This window comes from Ovis canadensis, chromosome 13, assembly GCF_042477335.2.
Source record: "Ovis canadensis isolate MfBH-ARS-UI-01 breed Bighorn chromosome 13, ARS-UI_OviCan_v2, whole genome shotgun sequence".
Classification (NCBI taxonomy): domain Eukaryota; kingdom Metazoa; phylum Chordata; class Mammalia; order Artiodactyla; family Bovidae; genus Ovis; species Ovis canadensis.
In genome coordinates this window covers 58,970,573-58,990,304 of record NC_091257.1, presented here as the reverse complement: position 1 = coordinate 58,990,304, position 19,732 = coordinate 58,970,573, and the positions used below count along the sequence as shown (strand labels likewise).

Sequence of the window (19,732 nt, the reverse complement as noted above, 5' to 3'; positions counted from 1 at the left end):
CACTAGCAGGCTTTAAAAACAAATGCTGATGGAAACATTTTAAAATAGGCACATTTTCAGTTAAAAAAATTTCAGAAAGAATAGATTCTTCCCAGATGGTGCAATGGTAAAGAAGCAGTCTGCCAATGCAGGAGACACAAGAGATATGGGTTCCATCCCTGGGTTGGGAAGATCCCCTGCAGCAGGATATGGCAACCCACTTCAGTATTCTTGCCTGGGAAATCCCATGGACAGAGGAGCTTGGCGGGCTACAGTCCATGGGGTCGCAAAGCAGACATGACTGAGTAACTGAACACACACGCGACTAGAAATTAATTGATTGCAATTTAATCTTTGGCATTGTTCTTTACTTGTGCATTAAGAGCCTTGTCTAAGGGCCAAAGATGATTTACACCTGGAAGATATTGGTTGAATCTATTGATACGAAAGTGAAAGAAGAAACCTATATTTTTTAAGTATGGTAACATTTGTTGAACATGAACGGAAAAAGTGGAAATTAACTCTTAGAGTCTTTTTTTTTTTTTCCACAAAAACTTGAGAGACAACAGGTAGATCGATTCCATATTTCAAAACAAATGTCTTGACCCTGATGAAGGCAAGTGTCAAGTGCCATCTCATTAAAACTCTTCTGTAGGGCAAATACCATTTATTTGCACAAGTTCAGTTCAGTTCAGTTCAGTCGCTCAGTCGTGTCCGACTCTTTGCGACCCCACGAATCACAGCATGCCAGGCCTCCCTGTCCATCACCAACTCCCGGAGTTCACTCAAACTCACGTCCATCGAGTCGGTAATACCATCCAGCCATCTCATCCTCTGTCGACCCCTTCTCCTCCTGCCCCTAATCCCTCCCAGCATCAGGGTCTTTTCCAATGAGTCATCTCTTCACAGGAAGTGTCCAAAGTATTGGAGTTTCAGCTTCAGCATCAGTCCTCCCAGTGAACACCCAGGACTGATTTCCTTTAGAATGGACTGGTTGGATCTCCTTGTAGTCCAAGGGACTCTCAAGAGTCTTCTCCAACACCACAGTTCAAAAGCATCAATTCTTTGGTGCTCAGCTTTCTTCACAGTCCAACTCTCACTTCCATACATGACTACTGGAAAAACCATAGCCTTGACTAGACGGACCTTTGTTGGCAAAGTAATATCTTTGCTTTTCAATATACTATCTAGGTTGGTCATAACTTTCCTTCCAAGGAATAAGGGGCTGAAATCACCATATGCAGTAATTTTGGAGCCCCTCAAAATAAAGTCTCACACTGTTTCCACTGTTTCCCCATCTATTTCCCATGAAGTGATGGGACCGGATGCCATGATCTTCGTTTTCTGAATATTGAGCTTTAAGCCAACTTTTTCACTCTCCTCTTTCACTTTCATCAAGAGGCTCTTTAGTTCCTCTTCACCTTCTGCCATAAGGGTGGTGTCATCTGCATATCTGAGGTTATTGATATTTCTCCCAGAAATCTTGATTCCAGCTTGTGTTTCTTCCAGCCCAGGGTTTCTCATGATGTACACTCAATATAAGTTAAATAAGAAGTACAAGTTAGAGACAACTTAATTTTTAAAATCTGAAATTTCGAGGGAAAAAAAATCATACTAATATCTAGGAACTTTTCCTGGGATCCAACCATTTATATATAATATCCTCTGCAAGTCACATCTGACATTTGGGATCTTAAAGCAGCACTGACTTTATTACTAGAAAAATTAACCACTGAGCTAACCAAAAGAAAAAAATTAAAACTGATAAGATGAATTACTAAGCTTTGCAACCCAGGAAACACACACATACACACAGCCTTTGATAACACTAATAAATCCTCAAAATAAATGAGAATTCCTTTGAGGTAAAATTTTGAGATAGATTATTAGTAAGTGCATCAGTTAACTGCTACAGAATGATGTTGCATTGTCACCTCAAAACCAGTGGCTGAACATATAAGCTTTTATTTAGCTCAAGGCTTTGTGGCTTTTTGGTTTATACTGGCTTTGGCAGACCTGTTTTCTTAGCTGGGCTCACTATATATGTGTTGGGCAGTTGGCAGGCTCTGGGGTAGGGGGGTGTCTGTGTCCGTGGTCTTCAGTCGTGGCAGAGGTGCAAGAGTAAGGGAGGGCCTCACCCTGACACCTTCAAGGAACTGAATGTGACAACAAAGACCAAGTATGGAAGCAGATCTTCCCCCACCAGCCTCAGGTGATACCACAGTTACAGCTGATGCTTGATCATATCCTATATGATACTATTCTCCATCAGATGAGCCAGAATCCACACCAAGGAAGGACCAGGGCCATGAGAGCTGATAGCCGGGGAGTTCTTTTGAAATCTGAGACCTAAACATCAACACCCTGGAGCATCAAGTATCTCCAGACCCCCTTATCTTTCCTGAAAAAGGAAAAGAACACATTTTAATTGATTTTTTAAATTTTCATACCATTTTCCCTGGGCTTCATTTTTGTTAGGGTATTAAGGTCCTAAGTCAGATTTTTTGCCATCACATAGGTCCCTCTTGCTTTCTCTATCTGTCTTTACTCATGACTTATATGTTTCTTGGTGCTGCTCCTTGCCCTGCACTGGTTTTTGTTTTATTGTTATGCATATAGTTCTTCATCAGGTTGCCAATAGTCTGGATCTTTCAATTCTTCTGACCCCTCATGCAAAAGTGGGCTCAAGCTTATTAGAGTCCCTAGACACTCTCACACATAAAACCATTCTATATTACTTAATGTAAAAGTGAATTAAATATGATAGCCAAAAAGAAATTGGATTTTTTAATTTATTTGTTTGTTTCTACTTTTCAATTTTCAGGAATTGTCCCTCACAACTTATGTCTTCACCTTAGAGAGGAGAGCAGGCTTGTCTCTTCCTCCTGAAAATGTCAGTACTGATACTGTCAGTCCTTAGTAGCAGGACCAAGAGTTCAGCTCACCATTTCTCTCAAGAGACTAAAGATGCTGACTACATAAATATGCAGTGGCCATCTCTGATTGTCCAAAATTTTTAGGATGGACCAACAGGATTTTACAGCAGACTTTTGCTGTACATGAAATAAAAAATAATGTTTAGCCTAGAATTTGAGGCACCTTAATAAACATGAAGATATTTATTGAACTGTTTCCCAGTATCTTTTATGATAAACATTACATTAAAAAAAATCCGGGAGGGTTTGGTGACCTTTCAAGCCTGGGTTTCTAACCCTGTTCTCCTGAAATATTGGGAACTGGGGAGCAGAGGGTAGCTACTGCTCATGATTAGGGTTGAGTGCAGGTGCAATAGCGTTCACTAACTGCAGCAACAGCCATCATAGCCATGGCAATAGAGATGATCAATGACCTGCCTTCAGGCTTAATGCCACTGATAATTGATCCCCTGGCCATCGTTGAAAAAGGATGTTGATTTCTGTTTTGTATAATAAGCTCTTTTGAAGGTCACAATATTAAACTTTTACAACCTGTATTTTGTGCATGTATGTGTGTGATTTTAACATTAAGCATTTCATGCTTCCAAAGAATGCTTGCTTTTTGATCAGTTTTGATGGGAATCTTTTCTCTGACACATCAAAAGATGAAGAAAAAACTAGAAAGTTCTTTAGATTCACAAACCCTAATTCTAAGACTACAGCTAAAACATAGATCAGGGTTTGGTGTTTCACTGTTTTCCATTTCTACTGGTATTAGCCCTTTACCAAGATTAATGATACTTACAAAACATTATGCTCACTATTGTGAAATGTCCAAGTCTTACTAAAATAAACCCTTCTCTTACCATTTATTGGGATTAATTTTACCATTCTTTCCTAACTAATTACTTATATAGGTTGCTTCCCTTGTTAATTTAATGAAGGAAGTCCTTTTGTTTAATACAGATGAGTCAATGCAGTGAGAAATAGTCTCTAACCAATGTCTACTAGAAATAAGCTAGAAGTAATACTGCTGTAAATTCTAGAGCAATACATTGCCACAGGCCTGAATTTTTTCTAAATTTTCTTTTGCTTCTATTTTATACAGAATATTGTACAAAGTATATATAAATTAACTGAGAAAATATATTGAATAATAACAATGACACAAATGTGGTGTCACCAGTAAGAACTGTAGTGAGTTTACTGTGTTGTACCATCAGAACTAATACAGTGATGTAGACTAATTACATCCTTTTTTTTTTTCTTTTTAAGTAGATACTGGGAGGAAATGCATTTAAATGCTAATGCTGATTTTTTAGGGGTGGGGTGAGGATTCTGGGTGATTATTATTAAATTTTACTTTGTGCTTTCATGTATTTTTACCTACCTACAATTAACATGCATTGCTTGTAAAATTAGAAAGAAAATAATAAATGACATTAAAAGCAAAAGAAAACCTCAATTCAGCAGGGTTTAAAAATCTAGTGTCAAATCTGTAATTTTATCATCAGTTTTCACATGCTATCTTGCCATAGTTTATACATTCTTACAATGTGAAAGTCGCTCAATCATGTGATTCTTTGCGACCCCTCTTGGAATTCTCTAGGCCAGAATACTGGAATGGGTAGACGTGCCCTTCTCCAGGGGATCTTCTCAACCCAGGGATTGAACCCGCATCTCTCGCATTGCAGGCAGATTCTTTACCAGCTACGCCATCAGGGAAGCCCATACATTCTTATAAGCTCTTACATAATTTCCATAATCAAATAAACAACACTGCATGATCAATTTGAACAGAGAAGATTATGCTTAAGAAGAAACTCAGCTTTGGATCTTGAACTTGGAATACACGACACAAAAATCTCTATGCTACTTTATCTGTCAGTAAATTAATGTAGAAAATAAATAATTGCATATTTATTTCAGTTTTATGTTGTTATTTTTTGTGCTGCATAATATTTATTAAAATCTAAAACAAGCAGTATGTCTTAAGTAGCAGAGAGCATGCCAGCTTCTGTTTAGCTAATACCACATTCCTTATTACCTCAAGAGTTTTAGACATACTGCATGTATAAGGGGGGGAAAGACATGAAAACTGGAAGTGTGATTCCAATAACGCACAAAGTAAATTTTGTGCATAGAAAATACGGGAATTCCTGGTAGCTTAAAGCTTCAGGGGTTAACTGCAGTGTATGAACACCTAGTGTGTTAGAATTGCAGTGCATAGTTGTTTGAATACAATATTCCTTGTAAGTGACAACCAAAATATGTTGTGGCTCGTGCCAATATTTTTGTTAATGAAATGTTCAATGTCTCACTACAGTCTGATCAGAACTCTTGGTGTTATAAGATAGGCCTAAAAGCTATTTTATGGCTACTGGCCTAATTGTGTAACTTTTTTCTTTCAAAATGTTTTATTATAATACTTTTGTTATTTCTTTCACTTAATATATGTCAATTGTCATAATAAAAAATTACATAATTTGAAAAAAAATCTAAAACAAGAATACAAAATGCCATCAGGTACTTCTTAATAAAGATTGCACTTATATAATGTACTAAAATGGAGTTGATCAGGATACAATATCTTACACTTAGTAATTTATACAAGAACAAAGGAAGCAAGAACTCAGGAAAAATAGTCTCAATTATTTCTTCTTCCTATACAATAATATTTTTGATACTGTATAAAACCACAAATGTACTCTCTTTACCCTAAATCATAAGTCAAGAATGCTGCAACTAACAGAAAATAAAACTCATGAGGGAAGAACTTTGGTCTAAATTTTCACTGAAAGATCCCCAAAATCTAGAGGAGTGATTTGATACAGTATATGCTCAATAAACATTTATTATATCTGGGATGCATAAAAGCCCTAGATGAGCAAATATAAACACAGTAGGTGATTCTTATTTTTTAATCCAGATATTCACAGATATAGGCATATAAATATTTATGCTTAGATGTAACATAAAAATAAGCATATAAATATTTATGCACATATATATAAATATTAAAATCTAAAATATGTAGCATAAAAAGTAAAATATGTAAAACCTAAGTCAAGTGAAGTGAAGTCACTCAGTCGTGTCCAACTCTTTGCGACCCCGTGGACTGTAGCTCACCAGGCTCCTCCGTCCATAGGATTCTCCAGGCAAGAATACTGGAGTGGGTTGCCATTTTCTTCTCCAGGGGATCTTCCTGACCCAGGGATTGAACCCAGGTCTCCCGCATTTTATGCTGAGGCTTTAACCTCTGAGCCACCAAAAACCTAAAGATGTAAATATTTATGCTTAGATGTAAAATAAATATAAGTACCTATATGTGTATCCACACATAGGCACATAGATTGAAAAATAATACTTATCCAAACTGGAAAGAAATATAATAAATTCAAAACTAATTAATTCTATAACATGGAGAAAATGAGATTAATGTATTTCCATCTTTTCATAGGTCTTTGTTATTATTCTGCTTTCAAATAACAGAAAAAATTCTATATGACAGTATGAATTGTATTGCATAACTTACAATTTTACCATAAAATGTATACTAGTCAAGGTAAAATAGTTGAAGAATTATATTCATCCACTGATGGTATTTTTAAAACAGTATTTGCATGAAAAGAGGTGGAGAAATAGTAAGATTCCATTTCAGGCTAAAGCCTATTTTATGGTCAACTGCCACTTCATAGAGAGACCTGGTGTTGAAAGAGCAGAAAACATTTGGAGCTGGTCACATTTCACCCCTTAATGGACCTGAAATGCCAAGCATGCTTTACTCTGTTCTGGGAGGCTTCCAGAAGGCCAATTTAGGCAAGCTTCACTTCTAGTGCAATTCTGCCCTTGTTTAACTCAACTGCTGAGAGAGTTTTGGAGTACTGTTTCCAAAACAGAAAAAGAAACAAGAAAAAAAAGAAGAAGAAGTGAGACAGTCTGTTATTTTTTCATTTTGTTATTCTTAATTAACGGTTCCTTTATGGAAAACTTGCACAGTCTACAGTGTACTACCCTTGTGTGTTTGATGGAGTTGCCCAAAACATAAAATTTGAACCCAAGAAAACCTTACTTGGGTGGGTTAACACCCCAAACACCTCAACCAACCTCACCACAAATGTCCGTCACCTGAGAATTTCAGGCATGTCCTTAGAGAGTCTAAAACTCCCGTGAAAATCTGCAGTACTTAGTAATACCTTGTTGGGACAGAGGACTAACTCCAACTTTTGTCCTAAATAGAGAGCTGGGCAAAATGCTTTTCTTCCCAGTCAGACTGAATGAATCAGCACGCAGACCTGACCTATACCTCAGAACTCATCCACAGGCCACATGAGAGAAATGGGCTCCAGACATGGAGGCGCAACTGGGCTTATTCTCGGTAATCACTACCCTTTATATTAACAAGCACAATCCTTAGAAACCTACGAAATGGCTATTCAGTTCCGTTCAGTTCAGTCGCTCAGTCGTGTCTGACTCTTTGCGACCCCATGAATCACAGCACGCCAGGCCTCCCTGTCCATCACCAACTCCCGGAGTTCACTCAGACTCGCATCCATCAAGTCAGTGATGCCATCCAGCCATCTCATCCTCTGTCGTCCCCTTCTCCTCCTGCCCCCAATCCCTCCCAGCGTCAGAGTCTTTTCCAATGAAATGGCTATTAGAACTAATAAATCGTAATAGTATGATGCCTGATCAAAACACAAAGCAATTGAGTTTCTGTACTATAGCAGCAAAAATGTGGAAAAATGAATGCAGATATAGAGGGATTTTTTAAAAGTGTGACTTAGAGTAGCATAAAAATCGTAAAGTACATGAGTTAAATTTAATACAAGATTCATGTAACCTTAAAAGGGTCAGCTTTTTTGTTTATAAAATTTAAATAGAAAGACTGCCTGCTTATCAGATGGTTCTGAGAATGTGAAGAACTTGGTAAGTACCTCACACATACACTCAGAGTAAATGTTAGCTGTTATTAATATTATCATTATTATTATGAAACTATTTTGTCCTTTAAAATACCCTGGACAAGATGGTTAAAAACAGGCCGTACCTTCACCTTTCAAGTGTATTTCAAGGATAGGGATTTTTTTCCTAAATGAAAGAATCTAAATTTTTATTCCAGTTACTTGTGCACAGACTCTACCAATCGGCTATTTCCTGATCCTTAGTGTGTGTAACTTGCCCCTGAGTGAATGCTCACAATACGAAGTCTAAAATGCACACAATGCCATTGTCCTTATTCTTCCTTTATTTAACTTCCATATAAGTCAATGAGAAAAGTGTCAACACTACAATAGAAAAAGGGGCAAAGTATGAACAGATACATACAAGGAAAAGCAAACAGCAAGCAAACACATGAAAATAGTGTATCATTTTAACAATAAAAGATTCTAATTTAAAAAGCAGCAAAACATGAGTTTTGCTTCCAAACCAATGTGATTGAAAAGGGCAATATTCCTTGTTAGTAAGAATGTTGGAAAATGGGCGTCTTTATACTGATGACAAAGCTGCAAAGTGTTGCAAACATTATGGAAGGCAATTGTCAATATAGATCGAAACAGTAAAAATTTATATCTTTGGACCCAGCAATACCATTAGGAATATGCCCTAAAGACATAAAAAATAAATGTAATGATTTACAGCAAAATATGTTTATCACATTTTATAATATGAGTGGAAAATAAACTAGAACCTAAATGTCTAACAGCAGAAAACTGTCATATGAATGATGATAAAGTCAGAAAAATGAGAATTTAGAGGACTATACAACATGTATTAGCAAGGACAAATGTTCAAGTAATAACAGAATGGAATGTAGAATCCTAGTTTTAAAGTCTGTACATAGGTGTTCATTCTATTAATGTTATCTCTGGGTGGGGAAATTACAGTTTGCTTTCCTTTCTCCTCACATGTTTAGCATTTCATAATAAACATACATTATCTTAATAACTGAGTAGAACTTGCACACAAATTTCTTTCAAGAAGTGGGTTAGTATAGCAAGAATTTTGCAGGCTTAGGGAGTCTGTCTCAAGCATAACAATTATTTTAATTTCTATAGTGTTCATCTTACAATAACTCCTTATTAGGGAAGATGTTTAAGAAGACCAATACCTGTAGCTAAAGTCTAATTGGAGTAAGTAAAAAGTTTCCCTCTAGTGACGAGCACTATATAAAATAAACACAGAAGGTGCTTTGCTAGCCTGCAGGAGTGATTCATTAATTGTGTGTTAGTAGCTCAGTCGTGTCCAACTCTTTGCAACCTCCTGGACTGTAGCCCACAAGGCTCCTCTGTCCATGGGATTCTCCAGGCAAGAATGCTGGAGTGGGGTGCCATTCCCTTCTCCAGGGGATCTTCTCAACCAAGGAATCAAACCCAGGTGTCCTGCATAGCAGGCAGATTCTTTACCATCTGAGTCAACAGGGAAGCCTGGATCATTAATTTGACCAACAGCTTCCACTGGCCAGGCAGAGACTCAGAGACAAACAGCATCTGCACAAATGACAAACCAGTATGCATTCACTTCATAAGGGAACGGTTCAGTCTAGTTCTTTTAAAAGTTTCAGTGCCCTCCAAATTAACCTCCTGGCATCGAGAATCTGATAAAGAACTGTATTCCTGTGTGTCACAGTTTGTATTATCCTGCTTTGGTACTGAATTTCATGATACATCATTAAGAACATAAAAGAGGAGACTAATAATAACAAACATGCATTTATGGGTGATTTGAATACTTCATATATATTTATAAGTCACATATACAGATATAATATGTAAGTTGCCTATTCAAAATATTATTGATGTTTTTAAGAAAATTGTGTACCTTTACAAAATTAGACAGTATTTTCTTTGGCAAGTAATAGGTATTAGAATTCATTACCTCTTAATTTCCTTATGTAAGGATAATTGTGCATATATTACAAAGCAGTGGTAGGAATTAAATACAATCACATTCATGTAAAGCTGTTATAGCACAATATCCTTCAAGCAATTTTACAAGAATAACAACTCTTTTGAAGTCATTTAATTGGACTTTTATAACATTAAATGATACTTTCCAATCTTTAAAATTGCCCATTAAATATAATGAGAATTATCCTCATGCAAAATTTGAGTCTCAGTTCTCCCATGCTAGTAGAAGAATGGATTTCCACAAACTAAATAACGATGACTGCATATGTTTATTAAGGGTGGAGGTCTCTCTCTTTCTCTCCATCTCTCTGTCTCTAATTCTGTCTGTCTCTCTCACACACACAAGCACACACATAATTTCAGTGGGCAGTAATACCCACAACACCCTTCAAGATATTCCAAAGACTTTGTGATATTACTTTTGTCATCAATATGAAGTAGCATATTGGCAGACACCATGATTCACACACTATGAATCTTTATTTGTATAAAGCTTTGTCTAGAATTCTTCAAATGTATCTACTCTAGACTGAAATATGACATCCGCTGGTTATTTTGTTTTCAGAATTTGGTCTTAGATTTGAATGCTTAAGAGAAAAGGGACCATATATATAGTGTTATCTCATACAGTTTCTAATTTGTCATGTGTGAATAATCATGCAAAAAATTTTAAAATTTAGTCAACCCAAAAGCATGTATTAACATCTGTTGCAGTGCTTTTCAGACTTTGGCAAGCATTATATATACAATGGGAAATTATTCAAAATGCAAGAACCAGTCTATTACTGTAGATGCCCATCCTGCTGCTGCTTCATGATGTTATTAAGAGCACTGTCTATTGTCTCTCACAATGTCCCTACTCTAATTTCCCATAAGAAAGATGTGTTTCAAAATCAACAGTCAAAAGTTTTATTTTGCTTCATAAAAGGGTAATTTTTCCCTCTCTACAAGTTGTGATTCTTAAGGATCACCTTAGGGTTGCTAAAAATAAAAGGAAATGAGCAGTATATTTTCATATTGTTTTCAGTCTTGATGCAGAATACTAAAACAACCCTGAATCCATTTCTCCAAGACAATGGTTTAGATGAGCTAATGGGGAAGTCAAGGACTAGCCTCATTTGGGATAATACTGCTTGCCCAGGCATGGTGGAATGTAGGTGGAATGTATACTGAAGGACCAGTATATACACCTGCCTTCAGCCTTCTTTATCACAAATGAGGTGAGTCCCCTTATGAATTCCTGTGCTCTCCCCCCAAATATCATATTGCAATACATTTGCATGAAAGACATTTTACGCAACATAAAATCATCATTCTACCTAAGTTGAAAAATTCAAAGTTCCATTTAATAATAAGGCATGAAATATGATAATTGCTTAGAGAGATTTATGGTGCATTTTTATTATTATTACTTTTGCAGCCTACCAGAGCTCTTTGATTCATGAGGCAATTGCAGAGGTGGAAAAGAAAGTTGTCATTGTTTCCAGGGGCAGTGAATGGTATTATATCTAACAATTAAACAGTAGACTCAAGTGCTGTAATAAAAAGAAATAGCTATCTCTAGCTCCCAAATTTCTTTGTCTGCATTTTCCATCATGAATGAATAACTGAGTAGGGTGTCATTTTTACCACAAAGCTAATTGCAGGTGGATAAGGGCTACACTTTTAACATGACTGTGTCTCTATGCATTGGCTTACATAGGATAAATGATCATTTGGTTGCTTGAATAGAATATTTTTGTTTTAGTTGAGTTGTTTCTATAGTTTGATCAAGATAGGCATTTATTCTAAATATATAGCTATATAATAATAATTTGCCAATGATATATTTTATTTTATTTATTTTATTTTTTTTCACATTCCCCAAAATATTTCTGTTGGGAAATATTTATTAACCCAATTGAAAGTATCATTAATTTGCCAATGATATATTTTAGAGCGAGGTAGATTTTACTTAAGAGAAATGCCATACTTCTCAAAATACATATAGTAATAAAGTGAATTTTATTTCTTTGTGAGCAAGACACTCTATCCAACCCAGTATATGACACTAGTTTTCATTCTACTGTATAAATGACCTCATAATATCTCTTTGGTAATTCAGGTCAGGATATTTATACAGCATCCTTCAATCCTTATCAGTCTTTGCCATTTCTTCCTAATATCATCACTGATGTGAAATTAGATGACCTGCAATGCATTTCTTTAAGACATTCAGTACATGACATAAATTCTGGAAACAATCTTTTTGTCTATCTACAAGTGTCACCTTACAGGAGGGAGAGAGAATGTGTGTAGAGTGGGAAGAGTCAGGGAGAAATCTCTTGCTTTAGAAGTGACCTTTAACTTGAAACACTGTGGAACTCAATACATATTCAATTCACACTTTCTCTAACACAGTCTTCAAAAGCAAATGTAAGTGTTTACCAAGTTCATGACTTGATCCTGAGGCTTCTTCCAGGTTTCTCTAACAGTGGGCACCTATGTTCCTTTCATTCTTGACCTTGTTGAGAATCCATCGGTGAATTGTCTGAAATACAGAAGCAAAATATTCCCAACAGAAAAGAAAAGACACAAAATAGCCATGCATCCTCGTTCTCTCTTCTCCTTCTTCATCTTTTCTCTTTCATATAAAAACACTTGTCACCTTAAATAAAATAAGACTTTTGTAATAAGCAAATAAGTTTTAGAGTTTTAAAATAATACAGTCATCCAAAATCTTGCTGAATGTGCCTCAGGTACTCAGCATTGGTGGTTGTTTATTTCATAAATTCTCTCCCCCCACACCCAAAAAAACAGGTTCAATATTATTTAACCTAAGAGCTTCCCTCATAGCTCAGTTCGTAAAAATATCTTGTCCATGGGGTTGCAGAGTTCAACACAACTGAGCAATTTTCACTTTTACTTTATTTCTTCATATCACAGGACATGCCAGTGCCCCTGGTAAGTTGCTGTATAATGTCTTCTTATTTAGCTTTTTTTTTTTTATGTTGAAGGATGTTTCTCTAAGTCAATGTCCAAAAACAGATAGGAAACCAAAACCCAATACAATTAAAATATTTAATAAAAATTTCAAATATTTCTTCCTTGATTTCGATTTCATGAACATTCTTCTCACAGTTATTGGACTAGAAAACTATGTATTCATATATTTTTCCAGGCCTCCATAATTTTTAATTTTCCAAGTAAAAAGTAAAACCAAACAACCTATACACAAATTCCTGTAGCTATAAATTCCTCATCTTATTTGCTCTAGAGTATTAAACTGCTCTTCTTATACTTTGCTTTGGGTGTTTTCCACCCTTTACTCACTTTAAAAGGTCGATTACATGGTTAAAGTCTTTGCCAAATTTATCTTTATTGACTATGTTACTGTATCATACTTGATGAATGCAATGCTAAAATTTAACTGAGTGTTATTTATTGCTGGGTATTGTTGAGTATGGGCCTCCCCGGTGCCTCAGTCGGTAAAGAATCCACCTGCAATGCGGGAAACCTAGGTTTGATCCCTGGGTTGGGAAGATCCCCTGGAGGAGGGCATGAAATCCCACTCCAATATTCTTGCCTGGAGAATCCCCTGGAGGAAGCGCCTGGCGGGCTACAGTCCATGGGGTAGCAAAGAGTCAGACACGACCAAACAACCAAGCACAGCATAGCACATTGTTGAGTATGATTTTAAAAAGCTTATTTGCTAAGTGTAAATATTTTATGTAAATTCTTATGGCCATAATAAGAAAATATTTAAATATAAATACTATTCTAAAGCACAGGGAAGGAAATGGCAACCCACTCCAGTACTCTTGCCTGGAAAATTCCATGGATGGAGGAGCCCGGTGGGCTGCAGTCCATGGGGTCACAAAGAGTCAGACACAACTGAGTGACTTCACTTTCTTTCTTTTTATAGTTCCTTTTGGAGGAGGAAATGGCAACCCACTCGAGTGTTCTTACCTGGAGAACGCCGTGGACAGAGAGGCCTGGTGGGCTGCAGTCTATGGGGTTGCAAAGAGTTGGACACGACTAGGTAACTAACACACATTCGAAAGCATTTCCAAATGTAATAATCTTAGGGAGGTAAAAATGAGAAATTAAAGAAACATTTTCTCCATGCTTTGTCCTAAAGGAGAGACTCAGTGAAAAGATCGATTTTTACTTTAACTCAGAGGATATCCTATGAGAGATGACTTGACATTATAAATGATTGATAAGTTTATCTCAAAAAGCTGAAGTAAAGATAGGTTCAAAGGCCATGGAATTGGAGTGGATAATGGATTGTGCCTACTTCTCTAGCGTACTCAATTCCCTACTTGGATATTGAAAGAACTTAGCTCCGATGTGACCTAAAATGACGTTGCCCAAGTATTTGCTTTTCCAACTAGAACTCCTTGGCGATAAAAAGGAAGACACTTAATTATACTAAGATACTGAGCATCAGTGCAGATTGTCTTAGACAATGTGAGGATCAGTCAGTCAGTCCATTCAGTTGCTCAGTCATGTCCAAATCTTTGTGACCCCATGGACTGTGGTATGCCAGGCCTCCCTATTCATCACCAACTCCCAGAGATTACTCAAACTCATGTCCATTGAGTCGGTGATGCCATCCAACCATCTCATCCTCTGTCATCCCCTTTTCCTCCTGCCTTCAATCTTTCTCAGCATCAGGGTCTTTTCAGATGAGTCAGTTATTCACATCAGGTGGTCAAAGTATCGGAGTTTCAGCTTCAGAATCAGTTCTTCCAATGAACACCCAGGACTGATCTCCTTTAGGATGGACTGGTTGGATCTCCTTGCAGTCCAAGGGACTCTCAAGAGTCTTCTTCAACATCGCAGTTCAAAAGCATCAATTCTTTGGTGCTCAGCTTTCTTTATAGTCCAACTCTCACATCCATACATGACTACTGGAAAAACCATAGCTTTGACTAGACTGACCTTTGTTGGCAAAGTAATGTCTCTGCTTTTTAATATACTGTCTAGGTTAATCATAACTTTTCTTCCAAGGAGCAAGTGTCTTTTAATTTCATGGCTGCAGTCACCATATACAGTGATTTGGGAGCCCAAAAAACTAAAGTCTGTCACTGTTTCCCTATCTATTTACCATGAAGTGATGGGACCAGATGCCATGATCTTAGTTTTCTGAATGCTGAATTTTAAGCCAACTTTTTCACTCTTCTCTTTCACTTTCATCAAGAGGCTGTTTATTTCTTCTTCTCTTTGTTCCTCTTCACTTTCTGCCATAAGGGTGGTGTCATCTGCATATATGAGGTTATTGATATTTCTCCCGGCAATCTTGATATCAGCTTGTGCCTCATCCATCCCAGCATTTCACATGATGTACTTTGCATATAAGTTAAATAACCAGAGTGACGATATACAACCTTGACGTACTCCTTTTCCTATTTGGAACCAATCTGTTGTTCCATGTCCAGTTCTAACTGTTGCTTCCTGATCTGCATACAGATTTCTCAAGAGGCAGGTCAGGTGGTCTGGTATTCCCATCTCCTGCACCCTGGTGGCTCAGATGGTAAAGCGTCTGCCTGCATTGTGGGAGACCCAGGTTCGACCCCTGGGTTGGGAATATTCCCTGGAGAAAGAAATGGTAACCCATTCCAGTAATCTTGCCTGGAAAATTCTGTGGACTAAGGAGCCTGGTAGGCTACAATCCATGGGGTCGCAAAGAGTCGGACATGACTGAGCGACTTCACTTCACTTCACTTCAGAATTTTCCACAGTTTATTGTGATCCACACAGTCAAAGGCTTTGGCATAATCAGTAAAGCAGAAGTAAATATTTTTCTGGAACACTTTTGCTTTTTTGATGTTCCAGTGGATGTTAGCAATTTGATCTCTGGTTCCTCTACCTTTTCTAAATCCAGCTTGAACATCTGTAAGTTCATGGTTTACGTATTGCTGAAGCCTGGCTTTGAGAATTTTGAGCATTACTTTACTAGTTTGTGAGATGAGTGAAATTGTGCGGTAGTTTGAGCATTCTTTGGCATTGCCTTTCTTTGGGATTGTAATGAAAACTGACCTTTTCCAGTCCTATGGCCACTGCTGAGTTTTCAATTTGCTGGCATATTGAGTGCAGTACTTTCACAGCATCATCTCTTAGGATTTGAAACAGCTCAACTGAAATTCCATCACCTCCACTAGCTTTGTTTGTAGTAATTCTTCCTAAGGCCCGCTTGATTTCACATTCCAGGATGTCTGGCTCTAGGTGAGTGATCACACCATCGTGTTTATCTGGGTCGTGATCTTTTTTGTGTAGTTTTCCTGTGTATTCTTGCCACCTCTTCTCTATATCTTCTGCTTCTGTTAGGTCCATAACATTTCTGTCCTTTATTGTACACATCTTTGCCTAAAATGTTCCCTTGGTATCTCTAATTTTCTTGAGATAACAAGCATCAGTTCAGATTGTCTCAAACAATGTGAGACACTTACATACATCCCTCCGGCTGGAGAACATGTATTTCTTTGGTGGTAAAGATAATCCAAATAAAACATTTATTAATACGAAGTGAAGAAAACACAAGGAACCCCACATAACCAAAACCGTGGTGGAAAAGGAGAACTAAGTTGAAGAACTCATTTCTTGATTTCAAACAAACTATAGCAATTAAGAAGGTTGGAGCTGGCCAAAGGATATGCATACACATGAATGGAATGAACTCACAAGTCTATGAATAAATCTTTACATTCATGGTTAATTTCAAAAAGGGAGCCAAGACAATTCAATAGGGAAACAAGAGCCTCTCCAACAAACAGTGCTGGAATAAATGGATATCCACATGTAAAATAATGAAATTGGACCCTTGCCTCACACCATATTAAAAAAATATCCTGAAATGAATCAAGGACATAAATGTAAGAGCTGAAACTATGAAATTCTTAAAAGGAAGCACAGATGTAAATTTTTGTGACTTTGAATTGATCAAGGGTTTCTTAGATACAACACCAACAGTACAAGCAACAAAAGGAAAATAGATTAATTAGATTTCATAATAATTAACAATGCTTGTGCATCAAAAATACTGTCAAGAAAGCAAAAAGACAACTCACAGAATGGGATGAAATACTAGTAAATCTTAGAATTTGCAACTATTATAATTTATCAGTAAAAAAGACAACCCAATTTTTTAAATGGACAAAGGATTTGAGAAAACATTTTTAATTTTTAGTTTTTTATTTTTTAAATTTTAAAATCTTAAAAGTCAATATATAAACGACCAATAAACATCTGAAAAAAACATACTTAGTATTATTATTTGTTGGAGAAATGAAAGCCAAGGCCACAGTGAACTACTGCTTCACACTCACTCTGCTTTGTTGCTCAGTCATGTCTGACTCTTTGCGACCCTGTGGTCTGTAACCTACCAGGCTCCTCTGACCATGGGATTCTCCAGCAAGAATACTGGAGTGGGCTGCCATGACCTTCTCCAGAGGATCTTCCCAACCCGGGTATCGAACCTGCATTTCCTGCGTTGTCAGGCATATTCTTTATCACTGAGCCACCAGGGAAGCTTCACAATCAGTAGATAATAAGTAAAAAAGACAGTAACAAATGTTAGCAGGGACATGAAGAAATTGAAACTTCATACATTGCTGATGGGAATGTAAAATGGTCCTGTCATTTTGGAAAGACAGCTTTTCAGTTCTTCAGACAGTTAAACATGGAGTCACCATATGGCCCAGTAGTTCCACCCATAGGTACATACCCAACAGAACTGAAAACATGTCTACGAGAAAATTTGTACATGAATATTCAAAACAGCTTTATTCATTACAGCAAAATAGTACAATTAAAGTGTTTGTCAAGTGATAAATTAATAAATCAAATGTGAATATTTTATTTAAAAAATAAAGCTAAAAAGTGTACACTTTTAACAGTAACAACAGCAACCATGACAATGTCAGTTACCTCTTGCACACTTATCCAAGTCAGGCATTGCACTAAAAACTCAGCATATTTCCAATAGATAATGAACTTTCCTCTGATATACAATGTATCTTCTTATCTGTTGTTTTAACTTTTAAAAACCATTTGAGTTTTCTATTTTCACTCTTTTGAAATAAATTATTTTCATTCTTTTCTACGCTGAAACTATCAGGATCCTGTATACATGTGTGCTGAGTTGCTTCAGTCGTGTCTGACTCTTTGTGACTCTATGGACTCTAGGCCATCAGGCTCCTCTGTCCATGGGATTGTCCCTGAAGGAATAGTGGAGTGGGTTGCCATTCCCTTTTCCAGAAGATCTTCCTGACCCAGGGATCTAACCCATGCTCTTACATGCCCTGCCTTAGCAGGTGGGTTCTTTACCATTAGCGTCACCTGGGAAGCCCTAGGATCATGTATATTTTTATTCAACAGATTTGATGGAGTTTTTACATACGGCTTTTAACCCCAAATTATTGTTAGAGGTTTAAGGCTGACTTCTCACTTCTTGTTTTGACCTCTTCAAAAAAAAGTCCATGACCTCTTCATCCTCCTATTTATCAGCTCCCCATTAAAAAATTAACATTCAATACTAATTAATAATATATAATAGTAATGATAATATTCTCTGAGTGCAAAACTTTAAGTTCCCATAATTATATTATTTTTCCTCCTTCCCCATTCCATGGTTTCACTTGACAGTATGTTTTTGTTGTGTTTAGTGCAAGCAGTTGGATTTATTTAGGTGCATATTTATCCTATGTTGAATACCATATTCAATACATGTGGTTGAGAAACAGTCTCACCTTTTCTTTAAAAAAACACATAATTGGATTTCTAATTTATTTTTTATATGAAAATAGATTTCAGGAAAATTAAGTAGCACAGTTTTAAAAAAGAAAACCACAAAGGTTTTAGAAGAAAATGTAGTATCATTTATCTCTAAATAAAAAGATGGAGTGAAGCACTTTCTCAGCTTGGCTTAAATACACATGCCATAGACAAAATACATAACTTAAATTATAGAAACATTTTAACTTTAAAATATCACAAAGTCATAAGAGAAATAAAAATTATAATAAATGCAATATAATTTTTAGGTGAAGAGCTAATGCTCTTATTTAAAATTGATAAAGAAGGAGAAGATTAAACCAGTAGAAAAATGGGTCATGGACATGATCAAGATGTCACAAAAAATCTGTAAAATTTACTTTTACAGGAAATCATGAAATTTTGACTGTACATTATGCTTGAAACAATAGGGCAAGACAGTGAAGACTTTCAAGCAATAGAAGAAAGTAGGAAGTTTTGTCTACCTTTTTTGTTTTTTCAATCGTTTCCTCCCACAGCCAAAGACACAGTGGGGTTTGTGGATTCTCCTGCAGAGTTCATTTCCTCCTACTTCATTTTTAATGCAAAGTCTGAACCAGACCAGGCGATGGAATCCAGTATGGGTTTTATGATTGATGAGAATAATGATCCAGGCTCTGTATCATTTTGTTTGCACTTCAGTTGTCAAAACCAGGAGAGGCACAAAGCACACACACCCATCAGAGTCTGAGGTAATGGATTCAGCTCTCCAGGGCTTTTCTACCTCCTCAGGATGCACATCCCAAGTTATGAGCCTCACAAGAGGAACCTGCAGGCTCAAGGAAGGTGGAGCCTGGCTTTGCTCCCCCTAAATGGGGAGGTCTGGGCAGAGGTCACCTCCAGACCAAAAGGTCTGCTTACTATAATTCGAAGTGTTCTGTCTTGAGCCATGACGTGTTTCCCTCTGAGATATGAGGCCTTGGGCAGGCTTGGCCCTGACCTGGGCAGCATCCCCTTGCTCCAGGTGTCATCAGTGGTCCTTGGAGATCGCAGAGGCCACAGTGCCTGCCTTCAGGAAGCAGGAACCAGTGTGGCCCATGATGGAGCCTGCCCAGCACCTGCCTTCCAGGAGTGAAAACTTCCAAGCCAGCTCCCTCCACGCCTGTGCACAGAAATGGTCACCTCCCCTTC

At 37.0% G+C, this 19,732-nt stretch overlaps 1 long non-coding RNA gene across 2 annotated transcripts in view; it reads right to left on the bottom strand.

The window, feature by feature from the left end:
- Positions 1-19,732, bottom strand: part of LOC138416997 (uncharacterized) — an 86,715-nt gene that overhangs the window by 27,983 nt on the left and 39,000 nt on the right. For both annotated transcript variants that reach the window (XR_011247930.1, XR_011247929.1), the window contains exons 2-3: positions 12,233-12,335; positions 6,024-6,169 (exon numbers count right to left, since the gene is read on the bottom strand). This is a non-coding gene — a long non-coding RNA (uncharacterized lncRNA). The remainder of the gene's footprint in view (positions 1-6,023; positions 6,170-12,232; positions 12,336-19,732) is intronic.